Here is a 13081-nt window from a genome sequence, read left to right as displayed (position 1 = left end):
GAATTTTGATTTATTATCAGTTAGTGACTGCTTATCAGCATAATATCACTCAAAGCTATTTTACATGGTTTGAAAGAATAAAAATATATTTAAAAAAATAGCTATAGAAATACCTATACCATTTATGTATCTTGTATATATTTATATTTCTGTGTCTATGTATAATTTAAAAAGCATTGAATAGAAGAAAAAACAGCATTTATTGTTACTGCATATGCACTGTAGTTTAACGCATCTTCACTCTTAAGCTATGAAATGTTACGCTATTGTAGATGAATACAAAATCAATCTGAAAAGAAAGGCAGATTGACATTATTCTGTCTTGTTTCATCCATAGTTATAGTGTATAATATATATATATAATATATATAATATATATATACAGTATAGTTTCAGAGTAGTAAGATGCACTCATGTATGGGTGTCCAAACTTTTGGCTTTATTGGGCAGCATTGAGTGGATCAGACTGGCACTTTTCTGTGCCTTTTCTACTGCAACACTCCTTTGTTCAGTGTGATAACAAAAAAAAAAATCTCATGTTTGCATCATGTTTATATAGGTTCAAGGAGGACACAATTGACGCAATGAGGATTATGTTACATGAGACAAATTTCCACTGGTAAAATGCATGATAGCTGACAATGACTGTCACTCAAGGGTTCTATGGGTCAAACAATTTAAAAATAAAACATAACAAATAAATAAATGAAGAAAGAAATAAAAAACACATAAAGGACAAATAAAGGAAACTAGATAAAGTGCAGCCTCTGGCCGTTTGGAGAGACTAACACTGTTTCTGCTTCCAGTAAGAGCAGGAAGAGGAAAGTGAGATTGTCAGTAGAGGGCTTTTAGTTAATACATAAATGAATGAATAAATAAATAAGCCATGTTGACAACAGTCAAGCTATGTTGTTAAACCATTTTAGAGGAGACTGCACTGAGATTTCCATCCTGCTCTTCTGCCTTACAGAGCTGAGATAACATTTGTCAGTATATTCAAACTTCAGTAGACTTTTTCAAACCAAATGGATGCTGTGAAACTTTAGAATATTACCTGTCACTGCTTCAATGTTCTTATTTCCTTAGATTTTGAAACTTTACTATGATAATTCCATAGCTGCTATATTTCATCCAGTAAATTAAGATAAACAGTTTGGGTGCTGTCATGTAGCCATATAGCACCACTTAAATTGCTAAAATGTATTCAGCATGTCTGTGGAACAGAGAGAGACAGTGCAGAACTAGCAGTAAAATGTGCCATCTGTGGGTGGCAGGAATCTGGCATGTATATAAGCCTATGGGATCTAAGATGGCACCCTGATTATACATTTGCATTATTCATTATACTCCACTTTTAGTAATAATTGACAGAAAACAGGTTAACCTCAGTTACTTCCCAAAGTCTCCCTCAAGATTAGCATTTCTATCTCTGCAAATAGTGATTATATGAGGATGACTCCGTGCATTGACTCAGTTTGCATAAGTTGGGCTATAATCTAGGCATCTGCAGTATAGTACTAAGAAGATCAAATTACACAAGGTTTGGCCAGACAGCATGCTTGTTTCCAGACTACAAAGTCCTCATAGGAAGAATTCTCTTTAGAAAGTTGTTTGGACTTTATAAGTGGCACAACTTCAAAGCCTACAAGGTGACCTTTCAAAATGGCACAGTGTGCTGATGATGACATGACTTATCACACCACACTGTAATTCAGGTGTGATATCACTGAAGTCACTACAAATTCAAGCCTCTGACAGAAGAAAAAAGAAACAGATGTAATGAATTGTGCAAAAGTAGCAGTTCTGTTTCAGTCGGTACTCCCCTGCATTGAGTTAAATTTTTCTGAAAAATAGTTCAAGATTTCAGCAAGGCTCTGGATGCATTGCTGTGTACTTCCTTTAGTAGGGAAGCTAATTAATTTATTACCAAATAAGCTATTTTCCACGTCCTGAACTATGCTGAACAGATTACATGTAACAAGGAAAAATAGGAGCCAAAAAATAACAAATTAGTTACACATTGTGTCACACTCATGATTAACATTCTTACAAAAAGGTATAATAACATATCAACAAAATGTATAACATTTTTTACTGGCAGTAGAACTATTTTTGGATCCAGGCATTTTATGTCACCTAGATAATGCTATCATTCAATCTTGATAATCAGATGCAGTCTATTCTGCCCCAGCTATTAATGTCATCAATGTGATATCTCCTTTTTAAAACACTAGATTTCCCAGGAGAGTAAGAGTAATGCCTTTCAAGATTGAATTTGTCTGAAAAGTTTAGAAAAACAACATAAAAAAAGAAACACACAGAAAATCAGAGAAGTTTGCCAAGATGTTTTGCAGCTATCCTAGATGACTTAACAATGTTTTTGAACTGCTGTATGAAAAGATAAGTAAAAATGGAATTATTTGCAGTACTCTAAGCCAGGACCAACCATATAGCTCCCATCAAAAAGAAACATCATCAAAAAGTTCATCAAAAAGAAAGCATCTTTAATGGCAGGATTTCAGTCTGAAAAAGTAAAGAAAATCTTTCTTCACTGGAACTTTCATAGAGTCATAGAACAGTTTGGGTTGGAAGGGGCCTCAAGGATCATCAAGTTCCAATCACTATACCACAGGCATAGCTGCCAGCCACTAGATCAAGTATGAGATAAAATTGCCCAGGGCTCAATTTAAGCTGGCCTTAAACATCTCCATGAATGGGGCATCCACAACCTCTCTAGGCAACCTGTTCCAGCATCTAACCACCATCTCAGTAAATAATTTCACCCTTACTAAATCTAAATCTAATCTAAATCTCCCTTTCTGAAGTCTAAAACCATTCCCCCTTGTCCTATTACTATCCACCTGTGTAAAAGGTTGATTCTCCTCATGTTTATAAGCTCACTTTAAGTACTGGAAGGCCTCACTGAGGTCTCCCCACATCCTTCTCTTTTCCAAGCAGAATAAGACCAGTTCCTTCAGCCTGTCTTCATGGGAGAGGTGCTTTATACAATTTACTTTATACTATTCCTTCTCATAATTCAGTTTTGTTTATCTAAGACTCCTCTTCACAAACAGACTTAGGCACAGAGCTGAATTTACAAATGTGGGTTGTTCACATTGGATCTCTGTAAAATATGTGAAAAAATTGCGGTATCTGTTATCACAGTACATAAAGTTTAACTTCATAAATTTGAAACCAAAACAAAACAGAATTTCTCAAACAGCTGCCATAAAATGAACAAAGATTCAGGGAAACTGAATGTCATCTATGCAAGCAGTCTAAGCTAGCATCAAGACAAACTAGTGTAACAGCCAATGATGACAATCTTAAACTCTCTTGCCTTCCTAAACAAGAACTACTGTTGAAATTACTCCATGGCCTGAGACCTCTTCTGAATTATGTCCATGATCAAAAACCATATCAAAGACCCTTTTTTTGAGTATAACAAGAAGATTATCAGTGCTTGAGAAGATTGCCTACCACTATATAATTCATGAATGAAGGAAAATGTTACTTACTAAACTACTACATTTTAGTGCTTGTATTTGAGATAACAGGAAATTATAACCATTGTCTGAAATCATAAAGCGGTGAATTGTGTTCTAGAATTAAACATCCTGACATTTTAAGTCCTTTCTGACACTGCAACTATTGTTCTTTACATTATGTTCTGTGTGTATGACCATAGATATCTTGTGTAATGATCCTGACCAGAAGACAGTTACATATTGAGGAGTAATTAGTGATCCACATAACAGTTAATCTGAATAGGTCCAAGTCTGTGCTATGCTGCACTGTGCTGAACATGTAACATTATCTTTAGGCCTGCATTGTGTGGCGTACATCGATCACAGGATGACCTTAGTCTCCTTTGTTTCGTACTGGCGATTACAGAATCTGATGAGACACTGCAGCAGGAAATTCTCCTGTGAACATCCTCTATATTTGGCAATATACATAATAAATAGAGTTGTTTTCCTGTAAGAAAATACTATAGTGCTGTAACAGTTCAAGAGACCAAAAAGAAAGAATTCTTCCTGGGTTAGATCTGTTCAGCAAGCTGTGGTTTAAATCAATCTAGTGTCTATTATCCAAGGCTACATGTATGCAGGGTTCCCGGAATCTGAAGGGATATAAAGCTTACTATCTACATTCCTCTTTTTAATCTCATTAAAGCATATATTTTGTTAAGTAATTTGTTGTCAAGACTTGATTACTGAGATCCAGGAAAAACTCTCCACTATCTCTCTCACACACCATAGGATTAGAATCATAGAAACTCAAAGGTTGGAAACGACCTACAAGATCATCCAGTCCCACCATCCATCTACCACCAATTTTATCCCACTGAACCATGTCCCTTAGTGTAGCACATAAACATTTCTTGAACACTTCAAGGGATGGTGACTTAACCACCTCCCTGGGTAGCCCACTCCAGCACCTGATCACTCTTTCAGAGAAGAAATTTTTCCTAACATCCAAGCTGAACCTCCCCTGGTGCAACTTGAAGCGGTACCCTCTAGTCCTACCACTAGTTACACAGCAATAAGGGTCAACCCCAGCTTTGCCACAATCTCAGTTCAGGTAGTTGTAGAGTGTGATAAGGTCTCCCCTGAGCATCCTCTTCTCCAGACTGATCAATACTACCTCCTTCATCTGCCTCCCATAAGACTTGAATCCCAGACCCCTCACCAGCTTCAATGCCTTTCTCAGGGCCTTGATGTCTTTCCTGTAGTGAGGAGCCCAAAAATGAACACAGTACTTGAGGTGCAGCCTTAGCATTGCCAAGTACAGAGGGATGATCACTTCTTTGCTCCTGCTGGCAACACTATTCCTTATACAAGCCAGGATGCCATTGGACTACTTGGCCACCTGGGCACACTGCAGGCTCATGTCAATCAACACCCACAGATCCATTTCTTCCACGCAGTCTTCCAACCACTCTGCCCCAAGCCTGTAGCATTGTCTGTGATTGTTGCAGTCAAAGTGTAGGACTCTGCATTTGGTCTTGTTAAACTTTATCCTATTGTTCTCAACCCAGCTATCCATCCTCTCCAGATCCCTCTGAAGGGCCTTCCTACCCCAATGCAGATTGACACTTCTTCCCAGTTTGGTGTCATTTGCAAACATACTGAGAGTTCTATCGATCCCCTCATCCAGGTCATCAATAAAGATATTAAACAGGACAGGCTACAGCATCCAGCCCTGAGCAATATCACTCATGATTGGTCACCAGCTGGATTTAACTCCATTTACCACCACTCTCTGGGCCCAGCCATCCAGTCATTTCTTTACTCAAAAAAGAGTGTATCTGTCCAAGCCATGGGCTGCTGTCTTCTGTAGGAGAATAAGCCCTACCCCTGTGCAGAATATTCAGAACACAACAGTTGAAATTACAGACTAGAATACATCAGCAGTGAAAAATAGATCAAAAGTACCATAGCTATTTTATCCCAGGCAAACTATATTAGGTTGGTTAAAGAGGTATGAATTATCAGTAAGCAGTAAATTTAAAACATATATTCAAGTATGCATTACAAGGTCATCTAGGTTGTTATTTAATATACCAAAGCTTATTTTTCAGCGACAGGTAAAATAGACTTTGGTTCTGTGCACTTTATCAGTGAATGTGGAACAATATTAGCTAACTGGTTAAAGGAAGTACCTTGATACTGAATTTCCTCATATTACCAAGGTACATAATTTAGGTTTTACCTGAGATTAGATTAACCAGGAGAGGTTAACCCTTCTGAGCCTTTGCAAATTCCTCTCTTGGAATTTCCAAGAACTCTTCTCTGTGTCTCAGGCTATAAACTATCCAGAAGACTCCTGGAATGCACTGAGGACAACTTCTTCATCTCACTATTAGATAAACTAACCAGAGGTGAAGCGTTACTGGATCTGGTGCTCACCACCTCAGAGATGATTAAAGAGATTAAGATTGGAGGCAGTCTAAATTGCAGTGATCACACCCTATATGAATTTCTGAAATCAAGAAATATGGGCTTGGCAAAAATCAAAGTCAGGACCTTTAACTTCAGAAGAGCAAAATTCCAACTTCTTAATGAATTAGTGGGAAAGGTCCCCTGGGAAGCTGTTCTCAGGGACAAAGGAACTGAGCAGAGCTGGCACATCTTTAAGGATTAATTTCAGAGACTGTAAGAGCCTTTCTTTCACAGTTGCTGTATGTATTTTTTAACCCTTCCCGAGTACATCCATGAGGCACCACCATATTGGCTGCTGGGTTCACCTTTGCTTTGTGGTGGGGTCCTTAGAGCCAGCTGGAAACAGCAACATACAGGACAGCTCCAGCTTTTTCTCCCAGAGGCAATCCATGTTTCAAAACCTTGTCATGTAAACACCAATATCTTTAGCTGCTGTACACATAATAATATGCTATAGGATGGGGGCAATTCTTCATTAGAAGGGCCAGAAATATACCAGGTATCCAGGAGTGGAGTAAGCATTTTAAGATGTGATTTACAGTATGTAAAATAAATTCAAAGCTGCAAATGAAATAAATTCCAGGTAGATGTTTCATCTGTCTTTCCGGTGAGATACACTGAGACACTGGCAGTATCTTTGGCAATATCCCTCTGAATATGCTTGAGCATCAGAAAGAGACTGCAAACTGCTTGCTGCAAATTCCGACACAAGAACAGTCACCAAAGCAGTTTTCATATTCTTTTCCTTTGTTACAGTGTACCTCTACTTCCTCCTAGAGACCAACCACATCCCCAAACAGCTAGAAATTAACTGTGCTATCAGTAGGCTTTGAACAGAAACATAGGTATGCATTCTGAACATTAAAAATAATAATAATAATAATTTTAGCAGCTCTGGAAACCAAGTAGTTTTAATATTATCTTCACACGTCAAATAAAAATCTATAATACAAAGTGCATATTTAAGAATGTATAACTGTTGTTAATAACCACTTAAAAATGTTTTCAGAAATGACCTAAACCCTGTCTCAGGTACTTGTTTATTATGTTGAAATTGTATTGTTTATGCAGGAGATAACATACTATACCCGTTAATTCATGAGGGCATACTGAAGAGGTACTCTAGAAACCAATGCTTGCTCAGAGTTGTCTTTGTCTCTGCAACTGTAAAAAGTAACTGTAGAAAAAGTATGTAGATGATGCAGGAAAATAAAGGTTACAGGTTATATTCCATATGACTTAGATGTACAGCCCATGGAGTTCTCTTAAGTTTACAGTCAGAAACATGGAAAAAAAAAATCAGTAAAGAAAAAACTCTGTAAAATGCAAGTCCTTTTTCAAAAGAATTGTGGAGGAAGAGTTCTTTATCTGACTAATAGAGAGACTCGCCTTTTTAAAGTTTGAGTTTCTTGATTTATTTGAAGTAGGAAACAAGAACAGAGAAGGTCTAATTCAATCATTTCAGTGTCAGAAAGCACTTTCAAAATGTAGAAGGTAGTGTTACTAAAATGGTTTGCAAAGTTTTGCCAGTGTTTGGTACTGGCAGCTAATAAGTAGCGACTGTTTTTAATATAAAATCACACTTGTTATGGGTAAATTTCTAACTTTTTTTTCCTAAAATTCTAACTGAAATATTGATGAAATACTTCAAATATTTCAATATGAGAAAAATAAATATATGAATTGAGAGAGAAGTTGCAAGCAAATTAATTATGACTACAACTCACTGCCTATGGATTTTACAGATTTTTGTTTTGTTTTTAAACTAAGTGACGATCTTTTATCTTCTCTCCTAGATATGAGCAATAGAAAGCACTGGAAAGCTAGAGTGTGGCCACAATACAGATATGATTTGAACCTAATTATCCTGGTATTAGGGATATTGGTATGATCTTAGAAGTCTATGGATTTTGACAATGGAGTCACTAATCTCAAATGTTGTATTTAAAAGGAGGGAAAGTAGTCATAAATAAAGCAATGCTCTGTTAGAAAGTGAATCTGTTATAAACTCAAATAAATTATATCCATAAAGAAGTGATTGAAAGATAAGCAATATTTTCATTACCTTCAAACAAAACCAAAACAAAATAGCTGATTGGAGATTCAAGTTTGAATTTACAGTGTGGAATTTACAATCAGTAAATATTTCCTATTTTATGGTTTACAGCTGTGTTTAAATAAATCTATCTAATTACATTGTAGGCTGCTTTGTAATCACAGGCTAATCCTGTTTGCCTGCCTAGAACATGATAACAACCAGCTCCACTCGGTTATTAAGATTTACAAACGTAGCAGATTCTGCATTTATCCTAAAGTTCCTTTCTTTCCTTTTTCTACTAAATGTGACTGAACTTCTGCTTCAAAAAAATCATGTTTATGACCTTAAACTGAAAGTAAGAAATACAAGTCAATTCCTGACACCTTCCCACAAAGCCCAGGCCATCTGGACACTTTGTAACAGGTGCTTCTGGGACTTGGAGCCTAATTCTAATGTTCAGTGCGGATGACTCCATCACTGTGTGCAACTGTGTTTTGCATTAATTGAAGGGACTCAAAAAGGCCAAGTACAGCAATTAGTCAGTTGGTCATGCAGAAAAGAGAGTAGTGGCTTAATGCCACTGAATGCTGAATGCACAGATGTACAGCACCATCAACTTTTGCTCTCTGCAGTACTCTACTAATCTCTGGCAGGTAGAGCAAAGATTTGTCTTAGTCCAGGTTTTCAGACTCCTGGAAGCAACAATACAAATTTTACATCCATTTGGGAGAGAAAATCATGTGTTCGAATGACCTGAAAAGAAGCCATACCAGCATAAAATTATCAGAACAGTAAAAGTGACAAATGGGCCAAATATGCTAGCTAGACTTTGAGATTCCAGTCTGAGCTTTTAGTTTTATCTAACAGAACTGGCATATACAACAGAAGCTATGATATATATATATATATATATGGTTTTAATTTTAGATGCTTGCTTTTTAGAACAGTGCTCCTTTACTTTGTACATGATGAGCTTTTCACATGCGTGTTTATTCTGACATGAATAGTGAGGTCAGAGATAATCAGAATTGTTAGCTGAATTGTTAGCAGAATTGTTGCCTGAAAAAGTAAGAACGTCTGCTGCGCTACTCACTTCCATTGAGTAGTACATCTAAATTTTGGGAGACAAAAGAGTGGTAATAAAAAAAAAAAAAAAAAGGAATATAAGTAAAACTACTTTGCTGGGTGCTTATTAAATTAAATAATTATATTTTAACTAGTTTTATTTTATTTTATTTTATTTAAATACATCTTTGGTGGCTGAAGTGTGTACCACTGTGCTATACAGAGAAGGTTTCCTAAAAAAAGGTAGGAAAATTGCACTGTAATTTAAAATTCCTAGACTGAACCTTCTTTCAAAAAAACTGAATTTTGGCTTTCTGTAGAACCACTGTTATGTTCTCCAAGAATTTTTAAACTGAAATCATGGTTTAATTAGGCCATCATTTTCAGTATTAAGTTTAAACTAAATTATCCTAAACTTCACTGAATGTAAAAGCAGTGTGCATCTGTTACATTGCAGTACTTCAATTGCCTTCACTTGTAGTCCTCACAGAAGAAATCATAATAGTAAAACGCTTTGTCTGTAAGCCTACAGTTCTAAATTTCCTTTGAAAAAGAAGTTGCTGACTATTTTTACACATAATATTTTAGTCATTTTACTTCAGTGATGGGAAAATAATGCTGAAGGTTTAGAGTGGAGAAAGTCATTGCTGGTGTAATTCTATCTGTATTGCTTCACATCAGCAATGGATTGAATTTAGAAATCTCTTTTTCATATTTCTTTTTCGAGTTCATATTATCCTTTCTTTTCCTGTGTAAGAATCTGAGAAATCAAGATTATAAGACCCAGGAGAACCTGAGATAGAAATACTGCCTTATTCAGCATTGTTTACTGAAACACAAAGATTTTTCCTACTTGTTACATATCTAAATTATTGTAGGAAGTACTCCCTATGTGAAAATAAATGATGCTATTTTAAACTTCAAATTTTAACATGAATGAATAGTCTACAATTTGTTATTGACTTACTTTAACTATTTTTGCATACTCAGTACAACATTTTAAAGCAAGAAGAAGAGAAAATTTATTAAACAAGATATCATGATCACACGTGCAAATTGCTCCAGAAGTAATGCCTCCTATTTCTTTCCAAGGAAGCTACAACAGATACAAAGAGCACAATAACTATTGTGCAAAAATTGAGCAAATTCTCAATTACAAAACACTAGTTTTCATCTTACTCACTGCCATTAGCTATGCATTTTTGCCAGCAAGGAAAAAGAGCCTGCATGCAGCACTCGTACAAGTCTGTGTGGCTGTACAGAACATGGTTTGTCTTTCACGTTGCTCTAACCACTGCTGAAATTCACCAACCACCATACATTGTGCTCACATCCACTATTTATTTGGTGTCTGTAAACATCAAGCAAGCATTAATGAAAGCCAAAGGATGCTATTTTTTCTTCATGGAAGAATTCAGTTTTAACCGTTCAATCTTAATTCAATTAATTTCAATTAATTCATTCCAATTGTAGTTTTACATGGGGACCTGGGTAGACTGGCCTGATGGGCCAAGGTTAACCATATGAGTTTCAGTAGGGCCAAGTGTCAAGTCCTGCATTTTGGTTGCAAAAACCCCAGGCAACCCTACAGGCTTGGGGAGGAGTGGCTGGAAAGCTGCCTGATGAAAACGGACCTTGGTGTACTGATGGACAGTCGGCTGAATATAAGCCAGCAGTGCGCCCAGGTGGCCAAGAAGGCCAATGGCATCCTGGATTGTATCAGGAATGGTGTGGTGAGCAGGACTAGGGAAGTAATCCAGCCCCTGTACTTGGCACTGGTGAGTCCCCACCTCAAGTACTGTGCTCAGTTTTGGGCACCTCAGTACAGAAAGGACATGCAGGTGCTGGAGCAGGTCCAAAGAAATGCAACAAGGCTTGTGAAGGGCTTGGTTAATATGCCCTACGAGAAGCATCTAAAGGAACTGGAGCTGTTTAGTCTGGGGAAGAAGAGGCTGAGGGGAGACCTTATGGAGCAGATTGTCTTGAAGGAGATCATGCGGTATGTGCAGGACAACTGGGTCATCAAACCTAGCCAGCATGGGTTCACAAAGGGCAGGTCCTGCTTGACCAACCTGATCTCCTTCTCTGATCTAGTGACCTGTCTGGTGGGTGAGGGAAAGGCTGTTGATGTAGTCTACCAAGACTTCAGCAAAGCCTTTGACACTGTCTCCCGCAGTCTTCTCCTGCAGAAGCTGGCAGTCTGTGGCTTGGACAGGTCCACTCTTGGCTGGGAAAGGAACTGGCTGGAGGGCCAGGCCCAGAGAGTGGTGGTGAATGGAGTTAAATCCAGCTGGCGACCAGTCATGAGTGGTGTTCCCCAGGGGTTGGTGCTGGGGTCTGTCCTGTTTAATATCTTTAGTGATGACCTGGATGAAGGCGTTGAGTGCACCCTCAGTAAGTTTGCAGATGACACCAAGCTGGCTGGAAGTGTGTTGATCTGCCTGAGGGTAGCGAGGCCCTACAGAGGGATCTGGATAGACTGGAGAGCTGGGCTGAAGCCAGTCGGATGAGATTCAACAAGACCAAATGCTGGGTCCTGCACTTTGGCCACAATAACCCCAGGCAACACTACAGGCTTGGGGCAGAGTGGCTGGAAGACTGTGTAGAGTCTTCCTCAAGACTGTTTCTCACCTGCTTTGCCTATTTAATTTGCTTGAGCAGGTAGGAAAATAAAATACCCTGGAGAAGAACATTCTGAATGCTCATCATCCTGCAAAATTTCAGTGGGAGAAGTACTTATTTATTTATTAGAATTACTGGGCATTTTATGTGGCATTTTTAGTCCCTATCTAATTAACACAAAGAACTGAGCCAAGAGCACAAAGTGCTGTGATGTGTAGAGTGATTGAAAAAAAAAAAAAAACAAACCTTCCACATCTCATCTTAAGCTCTCTGGAATTGAAAGTTCCTAGTCCATCTCTTTTAATTTTTTTTTAATATCCCTAGCACATAGTGTATGATTGCAAAAATGTATCAGTTGCTTTGATTGGATAACAAATACTGGAAATAAATTTATACTTTAATTGCAGTGCAGTTTACCACCAAAAATTCATAAAGAGGGGGCATGTTACTACTGTAATTTAAAATTTACATTAACCTTCAGTAATTAATCTTTCTCAAAGCATAACGATTGCCATGAAATGCCTGAATTTTTTTTTTTTTTTTGAGTTAGAAAAGAGGAAAAATTTTTTGTGAGTCAATGAGCATTTAAGGTAGCCTACCATTATCTTCTTTTCATTTTTAAATCTCATTTTCCATGTACATTTGCCAAATTTACTTGCATGTTTATAATTTCAAATACTCATAATTGAATCACAGAATATCCCAAATTGAAAGGGACCCACAAGGATCATCAAGTCCAATTCATTACTCCATACAATTTATTTTCATAATATAAAGACCACATATTTTTTCCGTAATTTAATTGAATTTAGAATCATAGAATCACAGAATCCTTAGAGTTGGAAGGGACATTTAAAGGTCATCTAGTACAACTCCCCTGCAATGAACAGGGGCATGCACAGCTAGATCATGTAGTCCAGGGCCTTACCCAGCCTCACCTTGAAAGTCTCCAGGGATGGGGCATCAACCACATCACTGGGCAACCTGTTCCAGTGCCTCACCACCCTTGCTGTAAAAGACTTTTTCCTAATATCCAAACCTAAATCTACCCTCTTTAAGTTTGAAACTATTTCCCCTTGTTCTATCACCACAGATCCTGCTAAAGTCTCTCCCCTTCTTTCCTGTAGCTCTCCTTTAGATACTGAAAGGCTTCTACCATGTCACCTTGGAGCATTCTCTTCTCCAGGCTGAATTTCTGTAATTTGAAAATAACTCCAAATGCAGTAACCACAAATTTATGCTGATGTTAATAGGAGTAAGGCTACATAAGAAAATATTTCAGTGACAGCTATCAGTCAATACCAGTGACTGTTAAATACAAAGACTATCTTGCCAGGAAATCCTAGCCATACAAATACTTACTTTTCAGGTGAATGGAACTTTTATGATCACCAGAGGCATTCATTGTTAC

Source organism: Gallus gallus, chromosome 1 (assembly GCF_016699485.2).
Source record: "Gallus gallus isolate bGalGal1 chromosome 1, bGalGal1.mat.broiler.GRCg7b, whole genome shotgun sequence".
Lineage (NCBI taxonomy): Eukaryota > Metazoa > Chordata > Aves > Galliformes > Phasianidae > Gallus > Gallus gallus.
The sequence above is the reverse complement of the archived record's forward strand: the minus strand, read 5'-3'. Positions refer to the sequence as shown.